The 26913-nt window shown below is 36.5% G+C and overlaps 1 long non-coding RNA gene across 1 annotated transcript in view; it reads left to right on the top strand.

Annotated features, from left to right (window-relative positions):
* Nucleotides 1-19082, top strand: part of LOC149533165 (uncharacterized) — a 70043-nt gene extending 50961 nt beyond the window's left edge. Inside the window, exon 2 of the long non-coding RNA XR_016356818.1 lies at nt 18711-19082. This is a non-coding gene — a long non-coding RNA (uncharacterized LOC149533165). The remainder of the gene's footprint in view (nt 1-18710) is intronic.
* Nucleotides 19083-26913: the final 7831 nt, after the last annotated feature.

Here is a 26913-nt window from a genome sequence, read left to right as displayed (position 1 = left end):
TGACTAATGTATTGATCATTATGCCCCTTGATTGTGTTGAATTAAACTATGATGCAAGTATTGGCTGCTGCATTTTTTGTGCTTTCATCAATTGAGGTACAAAATACGCAACATGTGATTGTTTGTGCATTTTGGTGTTTTTGATTTCTCTTGAGTTTGGGGTTTCAACTTGTAATTCTTTTTTGAAGGATCACATGTTTAAGTCTGATCCTCCAGCTATTGCATGTACTTTAGTGCAAGGCATTTGAGCCTTTTATGCAAAACAAAAAAAATCACTTTTTATGAAGTGCATGCCCTTGCCTCAATCATGTACGTTGATTTAACATTGAAATCTTCCTTTCATTGTATTTTCTTATTGTATATGCACATATTTGTTAGCACTTTGGTCTTGATTTGAAGGTCCACAATCTCCTTAATGAGGTGCATGCTATGTATCATTAGAAGTGCCTAATATTGGTCATTAAAATTTTTGCTTTTTCATTGTACACTTCCTTGTAAAACACAATATTTTAGTGTTGAAATTGAAAATGCAATTGTAAGGCACATTTGGATGGATTAGTGACAACAACCTTGTCAAGTTGGTAAAGTACATTGCAAAATGTGCATTGACTGATTTTTGGTTGGATATCATCAGAGATTAATCACTTTTTTTATCCTCCGTATCCGAAGATCAATTAGTTTTACAATTTTTGAGTAGAATACTTTGAATTTATAAATGCTTCTGTAAAAATAGTCAATATATTTGTTCACTAAATTTAGTCAATTTTGTCCATTCCACCTTAAATTAGTTGCACTCTTAACCTTCATGAAATTATATTGAGGGGCATCAGTTTCTATGTACCTCACATCATTACCACGTTCTTTGTAGTGTTGGTAGCATATGAAAAATCTAGTAATGCAACTTGTAAGCTTATGCACCTTTGATGTGCTCTACCTTTGTTTGATCCAAGACTTGTAATGATCCATGTGTATAGAATACCTCTCATGGAGAATGATCTAATCAATTGAAAATGAAATGTTTTAGCGTAGTTTGCATGTGTTGATGTTGTTACTGAATAGGACTGATTCTGCATTCTTTAGTTTCAGTTTAGTATGTGATAATGATTAAGTAATGCATGAGTCCTTCTTTAGACATAAAATAAATTTACTGGTGTCTTTAGTTGAATTGGAGGGTCTTGTAGAGCCCTCTCAAGTTTTTATACTTCCTTTTGGTGACTCAAGAAGTCTAAAGTTCTTATAGTCCATTTGGAGGATTCCAAAGCATCTCGTAAAGTCTTGAAAGTCTGTGCTTAGGTTGATGTGCCTAGAGTGTTGGAAATTACAAGTTGATAATCCTCTCATCTCGTCATCGTGCTGTAAGTTGAGAGGATGTAGTTATTGTTGGGATGTAGTTGTGGTTTCATCGATTGCCACCCAGGAGTCACCTTTGTTGTCTCTCGGTTCTGTTGTTCTTCATGTCAAGTGGTTCTGTTGCTAATTTTTTGGTTTTTTCACATTGTTTGTAGGATGATGTGGTCTTAATTAAGCATTGTTGAGTGTTGTGGCTTCCATTGTGACAATTTGGTGCACGTTGTCATCAAATTACAACATGTTTGTTGTATCTTTGGCATTATAGTGGCTAAGTTTAAGTGAGGAATTTAATAAAAGTTTCCCAGCTCTATTGAGTTGTTTCATTTGGGGGTTCCTTGGTGGGGCATTACAACTGAATAAGAGCCGATGTTGTAGCACTGATATCATGTTTTATGTCATTGGCATTGAATTTGCATACTTAGTACACAGTTGCATAAGTGCTTATGCTGTGTTTCGGTTCATTCATGTGAAGCTCCATTGCCTTATATGGAATAGTAGTGAATTTAGTCTAAGCTGACCTTAGTAATGTATTATTGAGGACTACCTCTTAGACCCTTCTACACTAAGTAGGAAAGGATAGGTACCATTGCACAAGAGACTCTTGAGATGGCTAGTGGTTGATTGATGCCAAGTTGCTCCACTAAGCAGGAAAGGATAGGTACCCTTGCACAAGAGACTCTTGAGATGGCTAGTGGTTAATTGATGCCAAGTTGCTCCATTGTATAGAATACCTCTCATGGAGAATGATGTAATCAATTGAAAATGAAATGTTTTAGCATAGTTCGCGTGTGTTGGTGTTGTTAATGAATAGGACTGGTTGTGCATTCTTTACTTTCAGTTCAGTGTGTGATAATGATTAAGTAATGCATGAATCATTCTTTAGGCATAAAATAAATTTATTGGCATCTTTAGTTGAGTTGGAGGGTCTTGTAGACCTTTGTCAAGGTTTTGTACTTCCTTTTGGTGACTTGAGCAGTCTAAAGTTCTTATAGTCCATTTGGAGGATTCCAAAGCATCTCGTAAAGTCCTGTAAGTCTGTGCTCAGGTTGATGTGCATAAAGTGTTGGAAATTACAAGTTAATGATCCTCCCATCTTTTCATCATACTGTAAGTTGAGAGGATGTAGTTATTGTTGGGATGCGGTTGTGGTTTCATTGATTGCCATCGAGGAGTCACCTTTGTTGTCTCTCTTTTCTGTTGTTCTTCATGTCAAGTGGTTCTATTGCTAATCTTTTGTTCTTTTCACATCGTTTGTAGGATGATGTGGTCTTAATTAAGCATTTTTAAGTGTTGTGGCTTACATTGTGACATTTGGCGCATGTTGTCCTCAAATTGCAACATGTTTTGTTGTATCGTTGGCATTATAGTTGCTAAGTTTAAGTGAGGATTTTAATAAAAGTTTCTCAGCTTTATTGAGTTGTTTCATTTTGGGGTTCCTTGGTGGGTCATTACAATTGAATAAGAGCCTATGTTGTAGCACTAATATCGTGCTTTATGTCATTGGCCTTGAATTCGCATACTTAGCACATAGCTGCATAAGTGCTCGTGTTGTGTTTCGGTTCATTCATGTGAAGCTCCATTGCCTTATATGGCATATTAGTGAATTTAGTGTAAGTTGACCTTATTAATGTATTAGTGAGGACTAACTCTTAGACCCTTATGCACTTAGTAGGAAAGGATAGGTATCCTTGCACAAGAGACTCTTGAGAGATGGCTAGTGGTTGATTGATGCCAAGTTGTTCCGTGTGTGAGCTCTTGTAGGGATTTCATGTAGTTTGGAGTGCGCAAATGATTTTGGCAAAGGTGGTTGTTTCCTTGTTTGGTCTAGTGTGATATGTTTGATTAGTGTATATGTTAAGTGTTATTTAGACCCTTCCCTATGCTAAGCAATGCCTTTTAGTGTGATGGTCTCCTGAATGTTCACTTTTTCCTTAGCATAGATGTTTAACTGTCCTTGAGCTGCCCTTTTTGGTCTTTTGTGCCTCTTGGATGATGTGATCGATTGTTTGTCTTACTTGGCTTGATTACCTTTTCATTGGAAATTGAGCGAGCATTGCACATTGCAAGTGTTGCATTGAGATGTGAAAGAGATTAAATGACTTGTGTTTGTGATATGTGTATATGGCCGATTCTTGCACTTAGTGAATTGTTTATTTCTTTTTATGAGATTGCATTGTTGACTATGTGAAATTTACTTATGGCCCCAAATTCGCATGGTCATTGTATTTTATAGGCAAACCAATGTAGCTTATTGCTTGCAACCATAGTTCCAAAAATCACGACGATTCATGTGATTCACGTGATTCAGCGATTTGATTCAAGCCAAATGATTTTTTGTGAATTAGTGATAAAGGGTTTATGAAATAAGTTACTCACTAAATTTCAAGGGTTTTTTAAATTTGCAGATTCATGGCCGATTCGATTTTGATTCATGATTTGAGTCAGCCTTGCCGAGTTCGATCTTATTCCAATTCTTCTTACTTTGCTTGCAACATTGTGAAAAAGTGTATTTAGTCCATCTTTATCATGTGTATCTTCTCTTTGTGGTTTCACCTTGACCTTACCCTATATAATGTGTGTAAATAGGCTTTAAAGAGAGTTCTCCATTGTAGTGTCACCTATGTTGTTTTAATATCATGACTTGTGATAGTGATTGATGACATATGTTATGAAAGTCCCTTGTGTAGGCAATATGTTTATGGCTGGGTACTATGATCCCCTGTTCAAGTCAACGTGTAAATTGCTCACTAGTTTGGAACCATAAATATACATTTTGAGCCTTGTTCTTCGAAAATGTGATAAGGGTGACCATATCAATTCCTAATGATTGTAGCTCTCCTCCTGAAGGTGGTGCTCTAAGTAAGCATGATACATGCATTAATTGTAATTCTTGTGAATGGGATAGAATTCCTTTGCATGTGTTTGTTTGAGGGATGAGTTGATTGCATTGCATTAAATTCATAAATGTGTACAAGCTAAGTAGAATGCAAAGTTGCATGTTTTCATACAAATGTTGTGTAGTGTTGATGTCATACAAAATCCATTTTCCTGGCATTTTTGTGTATGTTCTCTTATGTACTTGGGATATTGTATTATCGAGTGTCATGTATTGGTTGCTCCCTCAAATGTGGCTACCTTAGTCACTCTGTAATGTGAAAGTGTTTCTTGTTTGATGATTTGTTTTTTGTTATTGATGAAATTTTCAATTTGTTGTAATGGATAGCATCATATTTTTGACATTTCATATACCTAGTCTTGTCACCAAACTTCTCAATCCATGTATTTTGCAACCCTTGGCCACACTTCACTTATTGTTGAAATTGCGCACTTTTTTGTTAATATGGGATAGTTAATGAAGATGATAAGTATTGTTCTGCAAATATGATGATCTTCGAGCTGTAGGAAGAATAACACATTTATTGATTTCGATGTGTATCTTCCCATCACCAAAAGCATATATATATTATATTCAATAGCAACTTTAGGATCGGTCATGACTCTTAATAGTGAAAGGTCACGATTAGTTAGTGTTCACTAACTCAATCCAATATAATCGATCCATATACAAGATATTGAATATATATATTATGCACATGATTCAACTTAATTAGATATGAAGCTGGTATATTTTCTGACTTGTTATGACAGAGATATGTATGTGAAACATACATTCACACACACACACACATATATATATATATATATATATATATATATATATATATATATATATATATATATATATATATATATATATATATATATATGTGCAAACACTGCAAATAGATCTGCATTAATCTGATCGAAGCTATCATAAATCAACATTTTTTATGATATAGTGTTGAAATTGATAATTCCCCCTCTTGGGTTTCTCATTTTAAACCTTTTGGTAGCTATTCCAAATGATTGAAATTTCTGGTCCCATTTTGTGTCAAGTGTTGTTCTCTATCATGCTCATTATGAACCCATGATTGTATGTTCAAGGAAGTACACTCTAGAGAATGTGCTATATGTGAATGCTGATTAATTAGATTAATAGGTGGATTAATTGTCCTCCGTGCTAAACTGTTAGAATATTTTTGAGATCTTTTTATTCATTAGACGCATTGCAAATAGTATGTATTTGCATAGAGTATCATTGAGTAATGTCTTATTGTATCAAGAATCATTTTCTCTTTGTTTGTTGTAAGTGTATTCATTGTGCGATAATGTAATGGCCCTTACCAATAGGCCACTAAAAACCACTAATACTGAATTGTGGAATTTCGTCAAACACTTGGCATACAAACTAAATACACTGCTGAAAGTAAAATGCTGAATAAAGGAAATTGTTGTGCAACAAATCTACTCAAATAACTGATATAAAATAGTGCCAATATATTCATTCAATGATATCCAGATGCTTTTACATATGATATGTGATTTTCATCTCAAGGTATTACAACATGACACATTACAACAAACCCTTACTGGCTGAATGCAACTAAGAATTTCTTGCAACTACAAACTGAAATGTAAGAACCTGGATTGAGCAAATGCTGGAGACTGAATGCCAAAGACGAAATGATGAAAATGCAACTCCAAATTGCCCTCCAATTTGTTGACTGTACGGGTACAGCCGTACATGTACGGACTGGTATGGCTCCTGGAAAAATAAATGTTGGGCTGAAAGGTGCCAAAAATGATATAGAAATAATCACCAGGCTCCAAGGAAAATTCTCCTAGAAAATAAAAATCAAACTCCCAGCTAATAGTGAGATATGAGCAAAAATATATGTCTAGGGTGAAAATCGAATCCTGCTGAAAAAGCTTGAATAAGCTCAACTTGAAGCAGCTGAATACCACTTCCAAAGTGCAACCCTTCAAAGGATATTTCACCTCCTCATTTATGCAAATCCTTAGGAGACTCCATACCCAAAGATCAAATGACAATCTGCAGACCAAGATGGCGCCACAAATGCTCAAAGAGAAAAGTAGTGTAAACTCAAAACTTGGGATGTCCAAATGAGAGGCCAAGCACCCTATTTATTCACTTTCCTAAGAAGCCTCTAAGAACTTCTAGAAGTATCTATACAATATTCTTATGAAATCCCTTTATAATGCACTTTTATAAAAAGTAACTTTATAAAATGAAAAGTGCAACTCAACTAAAAATTATAATATTTTGGCCCGGCATAACACATAAAATAAAAATATAATAAACCCCATCTCTCCAAGAGAAAATAAGACCATCCAATCCCCAAATAATCATCAAAATGAATCTCTCACCAAAAACATCTGCCTACAAGAGTCCATGATATGCAAATTCACTGAAAAATAACATGTCACTAAAAAGGGGACATGACAGTCCGCCCCTCTTGAAATTGCTTGCCCTCAAGCAATCTCAAAGTTGGATGTTGCAAAATATCTTCTCCCTCCCATGTGGCATCCTCCTCGAGTAAATCTCTCCACTTCACCAAGTACGGTCTGATAGTTCTCCTGCGAAGCTGTCTCTCTTTGTTGTCAATGATGTACTCAGGAACAAGAACCAATTTCCCTTCATCATCCAATAGAGGAAGAACTGCTAAAGGCACAACATGCTGACCCAATGCCTTCTTGAGTCGTGACACATGGAAAACATTGTGCACTCTACTATTTGTTGGAAGCTCAAGCTCATAAACCATCTCACCAATCTACTTGACAATCCTAAAAGGACCATAGTATCTAGGCTTAAGCTTCTTTGACCCCCTCTTCTTGAGAGTAGACTGTTGGTAAGGCTGCAGCATGATCTGGGTCCTCTTCTGATTTGTATACTGCTTATTCTGATTCTGTGCTTTGGCAATATTATCTCTGAGAGCATCAACAATGTCCTTGCTCTCCTGAAGCAAATCCTTAGCACGAGGAACTCTAACATCACTCATAAGCAAATCAACAAAGCTCGGTGCATTATAGCCATATAGTGCTCTGAAAGGAGTCATTTGAATAGACATGTGATAGGTAGTATTATAGAAATACTAACATAAATAAATCCAACCTGTGCTTTCTGCTAACCAACCACGTAGTTTCTCAAATATCCCTCCACCCACTTATTTACTATCTCTGTTTGCCCATCAGTCTGCGGGAGGTAACTGGTGCTAGGTGTGAGCTCAGTGCCACATAAATGACACACCTCTTGCCAAAAATGACTCAAGAACCTGCTATCCCTGTCACTCACTATGCTCTAAGGTATCCCATGTAGTTTGAAAATCTCCTTGAAAAAGACTTCAACCACCTACACTTTCGTGTAAGTAGTAGTGATGGGAAAGAAGTGTGCATACTTCGTCAACTTGTATATCACCACATAGATGCAATCTCACCCTTGGGCCTTAGGCAAGCCCTTAATGAAATCCATGGATATACATTCCCACTTCCTGTCAGGAATGGGAAGTGGATGTAGGAGCCCTGTTGGAAAGGTGTGCTCTTGTTTGTTTTGCTGACAAACAGGGCACTCTCTAATGTACTGCAACACATCTTCCTTGAGCCCCTTCCATGTGAACTGCTCTCGTACCTGCCTGTACATTTTGAAGTATCCAGGATATCAAGCTATAGGTGATTCATGAAGTGCTCTCATAACAATACGCTTCATCTTCGATCCTAGGACTAAGAATATCCTATTCTTGTAGATAATCAAATCATCCACAAGTGTATACCTGGTATCAACAACTGTCCCATCAAAAATCCTAGATGCCCATGAATCTCTAGCATACTTAGCAATGATCAAGTGCCTCCAATCCTCTGATATCTGAATCATAGCACTGAGATGTGGTCTACGTGACAATGCATCTGCTACCACATTCTGAGTCCCTTTCACATAGGAGATTTTAAAATCATAAGCCTGCAGTTTACTAACCCACTTTTGCTGCCTGTCATTGAGATCTCTCTGTCCAAGGAAGTGTCTCAAACTATTGTGGTCAGTTTTAATGCAAAACTTACCACCCACTAGATACTGCCTGAATTTAGCCAATGCATGTATAATAGCCAACATCTCCTTGTCATATATACTAAATGATCTCTCTGGCCCATGGAGCTTCCTACTCTCAAATGCAATGGGGTGCTTGTCCTGCATCAGAATAGCACCTATACCCTCTCCAGATGCATCACATTGAAGGTCAAATGGCTTCGAGAAGTCGGGTAATGCTAACAAAGGGCATGTAGTCATGATCTCCTCGAATCTCTCAAAACAAGCTTGTGCCTCAGGTGTCCAAACAAATGCTCCCTTCTTCAACAAATCTATCATAGGAGTTGCATGGCGTGAATACCCACTGACAAATCTACAGTAGAAACCACACAACCCAAGAAACCCTCTTAACTGTGTCAGGTTCTCTGGAGGAGGGCAATCCATAATAGCACGAATCTCATCAAGATCCATCCTTACTCCCTCTGCACTAATGATGTGACCCAAATACAATAGCTCTGTCATGCCCAACTCACATTTGGACTCCTTGGCGTACAAGGACTCCGATTGCAAGATCCCCAAAACTGTCTCCAAGTTCTCCATGTGCTCCTGCCAAGACCGACTGTAAATCAGAATATCATCAAAGAAGACTAACACATACTTCCTCAACTGGTGACGAAAAACCCTGTTTATGGTGGACTGAAAAGTAGCTGGCGCATTGGTCAGCCCAAATGGCATGACCACAAACTCAAAGTGCCCACAATGACATCTGAAGGCAGTCTTCTCAATATCTTGCTCTCTAACTCTGATCTGATAGTAGCCGGATCTCAAATCAATCTTTGTGAAGTAACATGCACTGTGAAGCTCATCAATCAACTCATTAATCTGTGGAATGGGGTGCCTTTTTTGATGGTCCTTTTGTTTAGCACCCTGTAATCAATGCACATTCTCAATGTACCATCCTTTTTCTTCACCAACACAACCGAAGAAGCAAAAGGAGACTTGTTAGGCCTGATGTGACCCATCGCAAGAAGCTCCTTGATGGTTTTCTCGATCTTATCCTTGAGCCTCTTAGGATGCCTGTATGGTGTAATCATCACGGGTTTAGCACCCTCTTCCAACTCAATGATGTGCTCAATACCTCTGTCTGGTGGTCTGCCAGGTGGGATGTCACTGAAAACCCTATCATACTTCACTTTCAAACTCTGTATGTTTGGATGATACTTTGTCTTATGCTGTTCCTCCTGTGTAGGCATGAGAATACATACGGTTGCCCACTCAATGTCATCATGTCTAGTTAATCTCTCCAGCCATCTAAAGGAAATGGTCCTGATGTCTCCATCCCTGATGGCTCTCAAAATGTGTTGCTTCCCATTCACTTCAAACTTAATCTCCATATCCTTCAATTTGAAGGTGACCTCTTCCAATGAGTGCAACCACTCCATCCCGAGAACAATATCTAGATCACCCATGTTGACAACATGGTAGTCCGCCTTGAACTCATAGTTGTTTAGGTGCAAGGGAAAATTTCTAACCATCTTGTTACACTTAAGAGTGTAACCATCGACAACCTATACTTGTAGTCCCTCAAACTCCTCAGTCATAATACCACGACGTTCAACAAAACGTGCATCAATGAAATTGTGCATAGCACCAGTATCAACCAAAGTAATAACTCTTTGCCCTGCTAGAACACCACGCAATCTAAAAGATCCTTCATACTGAATGTTAGACAAGCATGCTTCTTGGAAGTGCAACTCGGGCTCCTCCATAGTCTTTGGAGCTTTTGCTTCTGGCTTGGGCTCTGCATCACTATGATCAACCTCATGTCCAGAATTATCAAAATCAAAATCCTCGTAGTAAGCCCACATAACCCTGTTGGCCTTCCCCTTAGGCCTCATAGGACAATCATGATCTCTGTCGTAGGGACCCTTGTAGTAAAAACATAGCTTCTTCTTGCGCAAGTCATTCAGTGTCTCCATATCCAAAGGTGCAGTAGACTTACCCTTGGTATCACCTTTTTTGCCCTTGTTTTTATCAAACTTCTTATTGTCCTTGAATGAAAAAGTGTTCTTGGAGGTGAACCTGCTAGAGGGTGCTGTGAGCTCCATGCTTAGTGCCTTCCTCATAGCCTCTTGCAATGAAGGGGGATCGAATGCCTTGATCAACCCTTTTAGAGGTTTAGACAACCTCTAACTGAGTAGTATAACCAACCTCCTCTCGGACACATCTTGTAGCATCACCAATAATCTTTGAAACTCACTGATGTAGACCTCTAAATTGTCTGTTTGTCTCAGTTGTGCAAGATCACGGAAGAAGACCTCTGGGTCTTTCTTATCAAAGCGCTCTACCAATCTATCCACAAAATCCTGATAGGATGTCACCTGATTATGCTGCAATGTAACCATACCATGTGACCACCAATCGTGTGCTGTGCCCTCTAAAAGTAAAGTGACATACTTGATAGCATTCGTCTCTGACATAGGCCTTAATGCTAGGAATGTATCTAACTTATGGATCTAGGCTTGTGCTGTCATTTGTCCACTGCCGTCGAAAGATGGCAAAGTGAGCTTGCTAGCAGCTTGCTACAACTCATTATCCTGACCTCCTCTAGGCCTCCAGTTTTGCCTGCTACTCCTCATGTGCTCTCTTCTCTGACTCAGGTAGCGATCAAAATTCAGCAACTCATGAACATGTGGAGGTAGTGTCTGTCATTCTACATCTGCAGCTTGAAGATCATCCTAAAAATCCTCTGGCATATAATCCTCTACTGCCTCAAGGGTCACCTCTCTGAGGAATCTAGGACGTATAGGCCTATTTGCAGACCATGACCTGTGCTTAGGAGCACCTTGTGAACTTGCTACACTCCTGTTATCCTGTTCTAGTGTCCCCCTATCTTGTTCTTGATTACATCTGTCCTATGGGTTCATGCGCTCAACCATGGTGGTGAGTGCTTGCAAAGCCTGAGCCATCCGCTCTTGTCTTGAAACCATTGCTTTGAAAAATTCTCTTGTTTCCTGATCCTCATTCCTATTGTCTCTTGGTGGGCTATGCTCTTGTCTGTCACACATGGTGTATGGTTGCTTGTCAAAATCTTGTTCCCTGTCAAACAAAGTTTGCCTACGAGTGTAAAATCTATGAGAGCCAACCCCAGGTGGCTGAATGTGATTGCTAAACCCTCAGGATGGAAGGATTTAGCTTTGATACCACTGTAATGGCCCTTACCAATAGGCCACTAAAAACCACTAATACTGAACTGTGGAATTTCATCAAACATTTGGCATGCAAACTAAATACATTGCTGAAAGTAAAATGCTGAATAAAGGAAATTGTTGTGCAACAAATCTATTCAAATAATTGATGTAAAATAGTGCCAATATATTCATTCAATGATAACCGGATGCTTTTACATATGATATGCGATTTTCATCTCAAGGTATTACAACATGGCACATTACAACAAACCTTTACTGGCTGAATGCAACTGAGAATTTTGTTGCAACTACAAATTGAAATGTAAGAACTTGGGTTGAGAAAATGCTGGAGATTGAATGCTGAAGATGAAATGATGAAAATGCAACTCCAAACTGCCCTACAATTTGCTGACCGTACGGCTCGCAGGTACAGTCGTACATGTATAGATTGGTACGGCTCCTGGCAAAATAAATGCTGGGCTGAAAGGTGCCAAAAATGATATAGAAATAATCACCAGGCTCCAAGGAAAATTCTCCCAAAAAATAAAAATCAAACTCCCAGCCAATAGTGAGATATGAGCAAAAATGTATGTCCAGGTTGAAAATCGAACCCTACTGAAAAAGCCCAAATAAGCTCAACTTAAAGCAGCTAAATACCACTTCCAAAGTGCAACCCTTCAAAGGATATTTCACCTCCTGAGTTATGCAAATCCTTAGGAGACTCTGTTCCCAAAGATCAAATGACAATCTGCAGACCAAGATGGCATGACAAATGCTCAAAGAGAAAAGTAGTGTAAACTCAAAACTTGGGATGTCCAAATGAGAGGCCAAGCACCCTATTTATTCACTTTCCCAAGAAGCCTCTAAGAACTTCTAGAAGTATCCATAAAATATTCTTATGAAATCCCTTTATAATGCACTTTTATAAAAAGTAACTGTATAAAATAAAAAGTTCAAGTCAACTAAAAATTATAATATTTTGGCCCCGCATAACACATAAAATAAAAATATAATAAACCCCATCTCTCCAAGAGAAAATAAGACCATCCAATCCTTAAATAATCATCAGAATGACTCTCTCACCAAAAACATCTACCTACGAGAGTTCATGATAGGCAAATTCACTGAAAAATAACACGTCACTAAAAAGGGGACATTACAAATAATTGTTTTATGTGAATTCCATGTGCTTATTAGTGAGAGAGAAATCATGTTTTTCTCTTATGTTTTGTGCAAGATTTTTGGTGGTGTTCCCTTGTGAAGTATTTAGGGTTTCTAAGCCTCCTTGGAGTGGATGCTCTTGACTTATGAAGTTTTCGGGGTTTCTAAGGCTCCATGGTGTGGATACCACTTTGTTGAGAGGCATCATTTGAGATTGTCGCTTCTACAAACCCCATATTGACCCTAGTTTTTTGAATGGAATCATATGTTTTAAGGAGAACATCACTATTCTAGAGCGATGATTAGGCAAATTAGATTGTGTCTAGAAGTGATGCATGCGCTAGATTAATAGGATTGTTCTTTCTAATCTTGTGGGACGATGTTCTCCCCTTGACTTTTGGCTTATGTTCTTAAAGGTTAAGTGTCTTGGTCTAAGAAAGATGTAAAGAGTTAAATTTTGTTTCCTTGTGCATAGGTAATGTAGCATGCTTTTATGTTGTTCTTGGTGGTTGGATGGAATTCATAACTCTTGCGGTAGTCCGAGAGGAGCAGTTTGAGGTTTGTTGAAGTTGTGAATTGTGTGGTCGGCCCTTGCTGTTGGTTCAATTATGTCATATGAGAATTTTTATGCGGAGGTTTGGATTCAAGGAGTCTCAAATGGCTGTTGTTGTGTTTTTTTCATGTTTCTAGGATCAAAAACTAGACATGGACCTATGCTTGGATTTTGAAGGATTCCAAGAGTAAGCTTATTCCTAGAGAGGGAGGGTGTAATGCTTCTGCATTTATAGTTTGGAGATGTAGATATCTTGGTATGTTGGGACTTTGTTTATTGAAATATTGGATTGTGCATGTAATGTATGATTATTTGAATCTAAGACATGTAATGACGTATATGTATATTCAACACTCCTCATGAACGGTGATGTAATTGATTGATAATGAAATGAATTAATGTAGTTTGTATTTGTCGCTGTTGGTATTGAGCTTAATTGAGAATGCATTATTTCCTTTCAATTTAATATGCAATAATGATTACGTAAAGTAAGTATCTTACTTTAGACTTAAAATTGACATAGTAGAGTCTTGATATGCCTTGGATGGTGTTCTAGTCACTAAAATTGACATACTAGTTTGTTGATTTTCCCTGTAGGGTGTTTTAGACATCTCGAATTGTTGTCATAACTCCTTGTGGTGATCTATGTGGTGCCAAATATTTGAGGGGTAGTTTGCTCACTTTGTCCTTTAGTCCATTTTGACATTTTTTTGCTCCTAGCACTTTTGAAGGGCCTTTTTTCTACTTGAATGTATTTGGAGTGTCTATTGGACCCATCCTTAACTTTAGTTTTATCATTGGTTAGGAGACTAATGCAAAATAGAGAACATTGTGAAATTAGGTTGCTAGATACACTAGGATCCATGATGGATTCTAGAGCACTGAGAGGAGCCCAAAGGGTCTAGAGGATTAATGTGCATTGCAAGTGTCCTTTAGGCATGCTCGTGTTATGGGTTGCCACATATGTGCACTTTGGGTACCTTAGTTTGGTGCTAGGATCAGAAAGGGTTTTGAGGCCCCAGAGGAGTGCTTTAAGTGCATCAAAATTGCTATTGTGGTTTTTAGAATCAAGGGACACTGAAGTTTTTTGTGTGTTGTGATAAAGTTTTAGTGGTGTTGATTGCATTTTTTTACGTGCCAGTGGCCATAGGAAGTGGATAATCACTACTAGGACTGATGAGAAAACCTAGTTTGTAGAAAGAAGTATTAAGCATTCTGTGAAGTCTTGTTAGGTCAGAATGCTTTGTTGACCTTTCCTATGATGTCTTTGGCATTTCGTTGTGGTTTGTTTGTGCTAGGGCCTTTATTTTTCCACTTGTGTGTTCCCACATCACAATTGGATGTAATATGCAAGTTGTTGGAGCTAGTGATCCTCGGATTGCATCATAAGAGTTCGGGCTCAAGTTGGTCATCCAATTTGTGTGGATTGGAGGTTGACAATCCATTCATATTCTGGCCATTTCATGAGAGGCAATGATTGTGGTTGTGTCGATTATTGTTAGAGTTGTCATTTCCCTTTTTAAATTCTATCGTTCTTCGTGGAGAGTGGTTTCTGTAAGAACTTTTGCAAAATCTAAATTAGTTGTTTCAATTTTAGATGTTTGAGATGTCATGAAACACTTACCAAACTACTCACTATACTCTGATTTGTGATCATTTAAAATTTTTTTGGGTGTTTTTTGATTGCCGAAACCAATAAAATTGCATAGAAAGAGATAACAATGATTTTTCTAAACTTGACAACATAATCCCAAAGAAATGATAATGCGTTATAAATATTTTAGAATTGATTATACCTAATGTCAGGTCTAATGTAAGTGCTATCATACTGTGTTAACATGAGGAAAATGCATTGTATTGTTATTCAAAAAGTCTGATTTGATTCCTCACATACCTTGTTTGCTTATATTCTTGCATGTGCTCTAGAATATGTCATGTGCACCTTGATATGAGAAGGAATGATCTGCAATGTAGTTGATGAAGTCAAACAAATTTGATTCAGAATGCAAGCGACCAAAACCTCGACAAACTTCTAAAACCTAAAAATGTTTACTTCAAATGCAGCCATATAAAGTATACATGTTAATTATGAAAACCTATGCCGTTACATACTGATATGATGGCTAAACAGCACCAAACCTTTGCCATTCGAAAATGATATAGGCCTTTTGATGTGTTAATCCCAATTTGCATTATTTCCTCAAACCCTAGCCATTCCAATTGTAGAAACATTCGTATTAAATAAAACACATCACAAAAAATTCTAATCCCATTAGCAATCACTTCCATAAATGCTTTCCAAGTGATCACTCAAAACCAAAGAGATTACATCGATTCAAGTAATCTCTAGTTTTCTATTTATCTCTATTATTGTGTCAAAAACTCTGCGTATAAGCTCAATATTTAATTTTGGATAAATCTAGCTAACAATAGGGTTGAGTTTCCACCAAACCTACAAATTTCCAAGGGCTTTTATTGTTAGAAACTTCTGCCGCTCTCATACAAGGAACTATCAAGAGTTATCAAGTAATTGCACAATAATCTTGTAGAGTGATGAGGCTCCTTTATGAAGACCTCCAAACCATTTTTTGAGCTTCCACTTGAAATGTGGGATTAAAATTTCAATTTATTTAATTTTCTTTTTTATAAAATCCTTTTATGACTTTATTGTCAATTTTTATAAATGAAGTCACTTTAGTTTTCTATTTTTGTTTTTTTACATAAAGTGACTTCTGCTCACAAAATAATAATAAAAAATCGCATAAAATAATAACTCAATATTTTATTTCTCGACCAGTAGAAATTAATTGACAAGACTAACGTATCATCTCTTTTTTCTTCATGCTGGCCTATTAGGATGAATAGGAATAGGCTAACCAAGTCATGTGCGCTCACTCAAGAGTGTTTACTAGTTATAGTAAACTGAGTTTAATACTTGCTACGAAAATAGAAGCATAACACAAAAGTAAATATAAATACATTTTTTTAGGAAATGACAACTATATATTTCATTAATGGTTGTCTCAAGTACATATTTAACAATTCAAATGACAAAGCATACATATGCTACCTGAAGGGTTGCGACTCAACCGTTGTGTCATATCTCCCTTTGGTAACTAACATCTTTCAAACACATATTTAACTATTACCGAGAGATAACACAACTTTACGCACAAAAAAGAGAAGTTGTTATTACAACTTCGTTGCTATTCTTCCATTGTTGTCACCTCGCTTGGCCAATGATGTGTTCTTGCTCAAGTGTACTTATGTTTCTTGGTTTGCCTTGTGCCCCTTTGGTGCACTTTTCATCTAAGTAGAGAATGTTGTGCCATATCTTTGTTGTCGTAGTTCTTAAGTTTATTTGGATGTTTGAATAAAATTATTATAGGTTCTCTTTCCTTGTTTCCTTTGGTGTCCTATGGTGGGGCATGCAGGTAATGTGGATGTCTGTGTTCTTTGTCTCCATTACAATGAGATGGTATGTAAGTCACCTAGTGAGATATCTTTCTAGTTGTATAGTTTATGAACCACTTTGGTAGAATATGAGGCACCTTGCAATAACCATTGCTAGCTTGTGCGCTTCATCTGACCTAATGTTTTACATATTTTTCATGGTCATGTTTCAACTTAGTTTGTAATACTTCTGATTCATGAAAGTATTTAATGGTTCCTATCCCTCATATTGGTCTTGTTGTTGAACTTTACATGACTTTCTTTCTAGGAACATTGAGCATGAATAATCCTTTTTGTTTCTCTTTTTCATTTTTTTTGTGTTATTCTTGCGTTCAGCAATATTATTATTCTTTTGTATTTGTTTATTTTTTTAGGCTATACAATTTGCTAACGTATTTGTTTTGTAAGCTTTAGTTGATTAATCCTTGTCTTGTGCATGTATTTTATGTTGTTCTAAATTTATTACTTATGTAGCTTTGTAATTGCCAATACCTTTGTTTTTCACTTTCTTAGCTTGCAAGCACCATTACCTTGCTTGAAGAACCTTTTTTCCTTGCATGGTATTGCTTTTGTGTTTTGTAATGTTATTTTCTTTCAATATGTTCTATTCTATAGTTTAGCATGCATATTCACTTAGTTTCGAAAGCCGCAAAATGTAATGACAAATTGTATATTCGTGCAATTTTTCATTGTTTTACATTTGTCATATATATGTAATTTCCTAATGTTTTTATGTTTGTTGAATTAGAATTGTTTGGATGCTCACACAACATGCATATAATTCGCTAGTTGTTGAGATAGTTCATGATTTTAATTCCCCTTTCAAGCATTTTAGTTACCAGTCACCCACTTTGAAGTACAACTTTGGAGCAAATCTGAATTGCTAGACCACTCCCTTTTCAGTCTTCATTTGATTCCAGTGGGAAAAAATATCATTCTACTCTACATTTTTTCAATTCTCTCTTAGCATTGTTCACTATTGTTACTAGCATATGGATTAGTTTTTTGACATTCTTTATCATGTAGAAGACTCTAGCATTGTATTCATTTCTTCCTTATTAGGCCTCTCACTATTGTTTTGGCTCACGATAGTCATTCCTAGTTTGGTACTGTCTGATGTGGATAATTGTTTCGCATTTCATGGTTTGGGTATTTGATAGGGCTGGAAATATCTCTGAAATTATTAGACACAATTTGAAATGTGAAGATGGCACATCAACTTTTACTTTTCCTTTGTAATTTGAGGTTGTAAATCTTCACCTATAATACTCTGTAACTCAATGATTGACTTAAACTTCAATTCTACATTTTTCAGACTACATAAGACTTTGTGTACATTGTTCTAATGTATTAATCGTTATGCCGCTTGATAATATCAAATTAAAGTATGATGCATGTATTAGCTGCTGCATCTCTTGTAGTTTCATCATTCAATATTTAAAATATGTAGCATGATATTATTTCTGCTTGTGGGTGTTTTTGTTTTCAATTAAGTAATTGTCGTATTAAATAATAGACATTTGTACAAGTTCAACAATATGTCAAGCGCAACCAATGGTTGCAAAGTATATAGATAGAGAAATTTGGTGACTAGACCAGGCATGAGAAATTTTGAGAATATTATGTTGTTCCTTATAACACATGGAACATTTCATCAGTAACCAAAATAAATCATCAAATATTTGAAGGCTCTAGTATTATATTCATTTCTTGAAATGTTTAGCATCATCTTACAACATTTTTGCTTTCATTGTTCTCATCAAGCTTAGTAAGTAATTTTTACTGTTAGTTTTTGCTAACTTCTTCTATTGTTCATCTCTATCATTGAATAGTCCAAATTGTTATCTTCTCATTTATTATTTATTAGCCTTCTCACAATCATTTTGGCTCTCTATATTCATATTGTTGGTTGATTTTCAATTCCTAGAGATATTTTAAGATAAGAGAAAATGCTCTTTTATTATTTCTTTGTATTTTATCATCATGGAGGTTGAAAGACTATCATATGATCTAGACCTCTCATTAAAAGCTCTTAAAAAGCCTTAAAGTTTTTCTTGTTTTTGATAGCTACAAGTTTTTGTTGCAGAATATATTGAACGCCAAAAGAGTTTGAAAATATTATCTTCCCTTGTCACTATATTATTCTCATTTGAAGATATTGATCAATTTTGTAATATTTATTTATGTTAGGAATTGATGATCTATCTGGCAATTTGGCTAGTATTTCTGCAGAATTGGGTTGGTTTCTTGAGGGGAAGATGTGAATCTGATTTCTCTTGTTGTTCATACTCTAGTGCATCACACAAAAATGTGTGCATTATGATGGCATTCTTGACATGAATGACAAGACTCTAGCATTGTATTAATTACCTGCAAAGTCAGCAACAACCTACAACATTTTTGCTTTCATTGTTCTCATCAAGCTTGGTAACTAATTTTTACTGAAATTTTTGGTTCAGTTCTTGTTTTTTCATTTTTATTCTTGTAGAATTCTAGTTGTTATATATAGCACTTGGAATCTCATTTCTGATTAGCATTCTCACTATCATTTTGGCCGACGATATTCACATTGTCTCTTCTTTATCAATTCTTAGATACATTTTAGGATAAGCGCACACTCATATTGTATATTGATGAAGGTGGAAAGACTACCATAATAACTGAAGCTCTTGTGAAAAGCTTCCAAACACCCTTAAACAATTTCCTTGTTTTTTTATAGCTGCAGATTTTTCTTGGAGAAGATCATCAACCACTCTAGAGTTTACAAATATAATCCTTTCCTTTCCATTTTATTGCTTTGATTTGAATATATTTGTAAATCTTTGTAATTTTGATATATGTTTGTAACTGATTATCTGTTTAGCCATGTTGGTATTCTCTGTGTAGAATTGTTCATGTTTCTTGAGGGGAAGATGTGAATTTGGTTGCTCCTGTTGTTCATACTCTAGTGCACCACACAAAAATCTGTGCTCTGTGTCAGCATTCTCAGCATGAATGTGAAGACTCCAACACAACAAGAACTACATGGAAACTTTAGCAACATCCTACAACTTTTTTTGCCTCCATTGATCATGCTAGGCTTAGTAAGCATTTTTTTACTAGAAAGTTTCATTAATGTCCCGCATATTCAGCTTTACAATCGTAGAACTCTAGTTGTTATATTTTGCACTTAGAATCTTATTCCATTTTAGCAGTCTCACTATCATTTTGGCTCACTATATTCCCACTATCTTTTCTCTTTCATTTCTTAATCACATTTTAGGATAAGGGCACACACTCTCTTTTCTTATTTTTTCATAGTTTAACTCGACGGAGGTGGACAAACTAACATAAGAGCTTTGTAATGTTCTGAAGACAAACTCAGCTTGAGGGCGATTTTGACTTGAATGTAATAGTTGGCCCTAAGGAGATTTTGTTGCGAAGGGGATCTTGATTTGAAAGGAATCTCGGTCCAAAGGGAAACTTGATCCGAAGGGAAACTTAGTCTGAAGGGAAACTTGATCCGAAGGGAAAGTCAATCCGAAGGGAATCTTGATCCAAAGGGAATCTCAACTTGAAGGGGAAATTGATCCGAAGAAAAACTTGTCCCGAAGGGAATCTCGACAAAGGGGAAGTCAATCCTGTGGGGATTTGGTTCTGAGGGGAAATTTGATTGGAAGGTAAATTTGGTCCGAAGGGAATGTCGATCTAAAGGGTGAGTTTGAAGGGGATTTCGATCTGAACGGGAACTTGATCCAAAGGGAAACTTGGTCCAAAGGGAATCTCAATTCGAAGGAGAAAATCAATCCGAAGGATATATCGATCCGAAGGCAATTGCTTTGATACCAGTGTGATGTTTCAAAGGCGAATTTGGCTTGAGGACGATCTTGACCCGAGTGCAGTAATTGGCCTGAAGGGGATTTCATCTCGAAGGGGATCTTGATCTGAAAGGAATTTTGATCCGAAGGGGAACTTGATCTGAAGGGAAACTTGATCTGAATGGAAACTCGGTCCGAAGGGAATTTTTGATCCGAAGGGGAAATCAATTCGAAGGGAAACTTAGCCCTAAGGGAATTACGATCCGAAGGGGAAATCAATTCGGTGGAGATTTGGTTTTGAGGGGAAACTTGATTCGAAGGGAAACTCGATCCGATGGAAAACTCAATCCGAAAGGAATCTTGCTCCGAAGGGAATTTTGATCTGAAGGGGGACTTGGTCTGATAAGGATCTCGACCCAAAGGGGAACTTGATTCGAAGGAAAACTTGGCTCAAAGGGAATCTCTATCCGAAGGGGAAAATCAATCCAAAGGGGATCTTGACCTGAAGGGAATTTCTCTAATACCACTATTAATGTTCTGACCCTGTTTGTAGGCGAAGGTTCTGGAATTGAAATGTCAGTTTGTATAGCTTGCGTAGTGGACACTAGAAGTCCTTACGGTAGGCAAAAGGCAATTGCAAGGGTGAAGAAAAAAATCCATACTATCTGGATGTCATATGGTGATGTTGGCCTGGAGGTCGTACGACTTGGAGGCTGTACGGTGATGTGTTTCGATCGTACGGTGGAGGCACTATTCCATATGGTGGTTTGTGGGAGCCATACAATGATGTTGAAACACTCTGTACGGTTCAAGTAGATGGATCCGTACGGCTGCAAATCCAATAATCGGTGGAGGCCATTCGGTGTGTGGGCGAAGGGTGATGGGATGTAATCGCTTTGCCAGGGTATTGCACGCATCCACGCAAGAAAGGTAAATTGCTACCAATAAAAATTATATTCTAGGTGATTGCACATAGGGAAATAACATTAGCACTTCAGATTTGCCAGATACATATGATCGATAAAATGCTAGTATAAATAATTAGACACAAAATGTATATTCACAGATGAAGATGGTGCTCCAGATTTGCCAGATTTGAGCAAAGTATTTCAAGTGACGAAATAGGGTGAGGGTTCAATCCCATTGTAATAAAAAAGCCAAGTAGGGAAGATCTTGCACTTCTGAAATGACGAACAATAGTGAATCCCAACTGGAATTTGCAGTATTAGAAAATATAATTCAAATCGCATACCAACTACTACCTACATGTCGTGCTTAAATTACTTTCAGAGGAACTTCTCGAGGGTTTACAAAGATAGCCGATGGCCACACCTACGGAAGATATTAAATAAAAATGGGTCCGAGATATACTAAATCAATCAAAACCATAAATACCCATATTATTAACTTTGGCCACATCTTAATTAATTAAAGTAACTAATTAAAGGTCTTTTATTATATATATTTTATTTTGGGACCAATTAATTAATTAATTCAATTTAATTATTACATTAAAATTTAGGGACATGACAAGCTTGACCTTTTTGTGACAAACTGCCAAGCATTCTTAAACATTTTGCTTGTTTCCTATAGTGACAAGTATTTGTTGGAGAAGATGTTAAACTAAACAAGAGTTTTCAAATTTCATCTTTTTACCTTGTTATTTGATTGATTTCATTTAAATGTATTATTCAAACTTTTCTATTTTCATTTATGTTGGCAAATGATGATCTATTTGGCTATCTTGGTATTATTGCTGTGTGGAATTGGCCATTTTTCTCTATTGGAAGATGTGAACTTGGTTCTTCAATTTTACAACCTATAGTGCAGCACACAAAGATCTGTGCTATGTGTTGGCATTATTGATATATATGTGAAGACTCTAGCATTGTATTAGTTAATTGGAAAGCTTAGCAACATTCTTCAACATTCTTGCCTCCATTGTTCTTGTCCAGATTAGTAAGTGATTTTGCTGCTTTTTTCCCTTACTTCTTGTAGTCTTCATCTTTCTCAATGCAAAATCTCAGTTATCGTTTGCACTTCAAATCTTGTTTCACATTAGCACTCTCAGTATCATTTTGTCTCTCTATATTTGCATTGTCTCTTCTATCTTAATCGTTGGAAACATTTTTGGATAACAGCACATAATATATTTTATTATTGTTTCATATTGTACGTGAATGGAGTTTTGAAGCCTAACATCGAATCTTGGGGAAGATTTTCAACTACAGGAGAGCGCGCAAAAATCATCCCATCCTTATTATTTGATTGTATTGATTTGACTATATTGATCAAATTTAGTTATTTTCATTTATGTTTGCAATTGGTAATCTATCTGGCCATCTTGATATTATCTCTTTGTAGAATTGGGCATGTTTGTCAAGGGGAAGATGTGAATTTGATGCTTCTGTTGTACATACTATAGTCTAATGCAAAATATTCAGCATTATGCGTTTCAAACGGGCTTTCAGATTTTTTCTTTAGGTATGTGTTTGATTTACAGTTACAGTTCTACACTTAGCTCGTTAAATCTAGAAATCAACAGTTTCTTTTCTCCTAGTGTTTTACTTTTATTGTTAATAAATTGTGATTTTAAGGTTAAAACACCATAGGATTAGCTAGAATGGTCTTCTTGTTCTATTAGATCAGGTTCTTGTTTTATAAATACTACTTGACTGTAGTCTCATGTTTAGATTTTTAGTGAGATGGCTTCACACAAATTATTAGTTTTCTTCTCTCTTTGTCAGAATGGATTTTGCACACAAGAAAAATGTCATCTACTCTAATAATTACTTTACAATGTTGTCATATTTAGAACAAAATTATTGTAATGGAGAGTTTTTTTTTCGCTTTTCCATGTTTTTGTATTTATAGATGTTCATAATAATCTTCCATCTAATTCATTCCAAGTGTAGTACTGTGAAATTATGAATGATGATGCATATATTTATTTTATATGCTCCTTATATAGCTATACAAATCTCCTAGCTAGATTAGGGTTTAGTTTGATTACTCTTATCATCATAGTCCATATTACTGACTACTATTTCCTTCCTATCATAATTTTAATCATCTGTTGTTTATCGTCACATTACCTCATTGACAAATTGTATAGAATCTTTGTACTGAATAGTTGATAAAGGCATTGAAAAAGAAGAATTGGCTTGTATTCCGACATCACGAAAGTAATTTATTCAGGGTATCTTGTTATCATATTGACCTGTCTTTCAGCATGCATCTCAGATATGTCAATTTTATCTAGGTCAATTTCACATGCTTATATTATTAATGAAAACACATACTATTTCTGAAATTTGAGTAACTCTAAATCAATTGATGGCATAACTAGATTGAATAGGTAAAGAATTCTGATTCAGGAGCTATGTTTTTTTGAATTTTTTTTTATTGAAGTTTGACATCGGATTAGCTTGATTCTTCTTTGGAACTTCCTCATAATGCCATCTATTATAAGCAGATGGTCATTTTCTTGAGAAATAGTATGATTATTTTAGAAATTTGGTTGGAATTTGGCAAAGACACATAAGTTTCAGATACATGTTACTTAGAATTCGCTACATGTCACCACATTTGATGCAAGCTTTGACTTTATCTTTTACAAGTAAGAGGTTAGACTATTGCTAGAATGAAATAATCAGCTGTACCACTTGATTTTTGTTGGGTATGAATAATTCATGGAGGGAAGAAATATCATTTAATGTTTTGAATAATTAGTTTTAATGTCTTCTGTGTTTTATAGTTCATGGTTTGGGTATTGCCAAGGCTGGACATCTAAATGACATGAATAGATGTCCATAAAGTTGTATTATCTCTTGATAATAGTTAAATATGTGTTAGGAAGTTGTTAATTACTAAAGGGAGTTATGACGTGACAGTTGAGTCACAAATCTTCGGGTACTATATCTATGCTTCATTCACAAGGAAGGCATTTGATATTATCCCATCTTGTCTTGTACTGTCATGTGACGTACTTAAGAGAAGCATTAATGCAATATATAGTTGTGGTTTCCTTAAACATTGTATTTGCATTTACTTCTGTGTTGCGTTGTTATTTCTATAGCATGTAATTGAACCCAGTTTACTGTAACTAGTAAACATTTGGCATCGTTGGCTTTAAAAGAATCCAAGAAGTAGTGGTGATTGAATGGCGACGAAAATGTGACGGGAAAACCAATAGATAATGGCTATAACAAGAAGGAAGATGAGAACCCCAAATTGTTTGAGGGTGAACAAGAATTAGCAAGAGATTTTGTGCCACTACTTCTGGCATCCTTAGGAACACAAGTGCGTAGAGAAGTCGCACAGGAAGGAATTCTTAAAGAGGTATTTTCGAGCACACTCTGAGTTAGCTCTGCTATTGACCATTTGATGTACCGCCTCCCATGGTTACTTGCACAAACATTTCTGGCACTTCTGAATCGAAGGGAAGAAATTAGCCATGAGAATCGACGTCAACAAATCCTCGAAAGATTCTACCGAGAGAGAGGAACATCGTTGTTGTGAAGAGGAAGATGAAGCCCGCCATAGGGGAAACATGAAGTGAACTCGAAGGAGAAATTAGTAAAGAGAACATTGTATTATGATTATGTCCTATAAGAGACGTGAACTGTAGACAAATTATTATATAAATAAGTGTGTTCATTAAGTTTTTATTATGTGTTGTTACTTTCGTATGGATGAATAACTGAAACATTTATGCCAAACCAATTGAATAACAATATAAATACGAAAAAGAAATAGAAGTGTGGGAGGCCACCAGTAGGGCCAATACTACTACAACAATAAGTTAAGAGAAGGCAAAAATTCTAGAGGATCAACGAAGGACAATTAGAAGAGGCCGAATGTGAGACGTAGGTAGTGGACACAAAGAGTTCTTGTGAAATCCCCATCAAGTTGAAAGACCTTGTTGCTATGCCACTATTGATAACAACTTTTCTATATATGACACTATCTTTGAAGGCATTAGGTGGGATAGAGGCAAAGAGAGCCCACAATGAAGGTGAAAACTCTTTCAGGAAGGAGAGTCCTCTTGGGACTATGGAAGATCCCATGTTACTCATTATAAACACTGGAAGACATCCAATGGTGGTAGAAATGGGCATTTTTGGAACCAATTTGATTGATACTATGTAATGTTCGCAATTCTAATTAATTTGGGCCCAAGTTATTAATGTTTGTACTTAGGGGTTCCGATTGATTTAGTATATTTCAGATCCATTTTTATTTAATTGTTTCGTAGGTGTTCGCCGTCGACTATCTTTGTACACCCTTAGAAAGATTTCCCGACGGGTATTTAGCACGACTTGTACGAAGTCTATAGGTATGCTTTGGATTATATTTCTCTGTACTGCAAATTCCTGTTGGAGTTCTGGATTGTTCACCATTTCGGAGGTGAAATATCTTCTTTATTTGGCTAGTGCGGTTTCGGTGGGATTCCTCTCGCCCTATTCCGTTTTCGCATGTATTACTTCCCTTGGATCTAGCAAGTTGGAGCATCATCATATTGCGAATAAATATTGGTTTGATCTATTCTTTGTTCTGTGCACTTCCATTTTGGTGTCTCCATTATTTTGTGCATTCCATCTACATTATCAATTTGTGAATGTTCTTCCATATTGGCGTTGTTAGGTGTCTTTGGCAAATACAATCATAAGGCAACATCTTTCGTACGACCATTGCCTGGCACAAACATTTTTTGGCTTTAGCTGATATATTCCTAATTATTTGTACGACATAGATCTCAATTAAATATTCCCATACCCTGTCTGCACTTAGGACACATACTGCTTCACCCTCCTCTCTTAGTTTGTGCGCCTAATATCCGTACAACACTCCTGTTTTACCGTATGACAAGCATCCTGAGACTATACAAACTATACCATTTGACCACTTCACAAGTCATTGTACGTTGCCAAACACCTAGCCGTATACCCTCTCCTTGTATCCGTATGGCCTCTCCTTGCACCCATATGACCTCTCTTTGCATCCATACATCCTCTCCTTTGCATTCCATATGGCCTCCTGTGGCTATTCGTAAGTTCATCTTATTCTCCCGCACAATTACACAATTTCATCCATCATCTGATCACAAAGAGGACTAGGACATTACATACTATTGTGGACAATGATTTCAGTGTCAATGTACTACCAGAGGAAACATGGAGGAGATTGTGGCAACCTACGTTGTGGCTATCAACATTTCAGCTCGTAGGTGCTGATCCAAATGACATCATACCTAATGGGACCTTAATGGAACAATAAGTCATGATTGGGATAGAACCCTTCAGCTTGGATTTTGTGGTGATACCACTAAAAAGAAAGAGCTATGATGCTATCCTTGGTAGAGGTTGGTTGGTGCGAGCAGAGGTAAATCATGATTGTAAGAGGAATACTCTCTCAATTGAGAGAGGTGGTTTTGGAAGTTCACAATTGATCTATGTACACAAATGGTGAGCAAGGACTTAGCATCTCAAG

Source organism: Cupressus sempervirens, chromosome 10, assembly GCF_028749045.1.
Source record: "Cupressus sempervirens isolate cs-2001-9-10 chromosome 10, ASM2874904v1, whole genome shotgun sequence".
NCBI lineage: Eukaryota > Viridiplantae > Streptophyta > Pinopsida > Cupressales > Cupressaceae > Cupressus > Cupressus sempervirens.
This window is presented reverse-complemented; position numbering and strand designations above follow the sequence as displayed.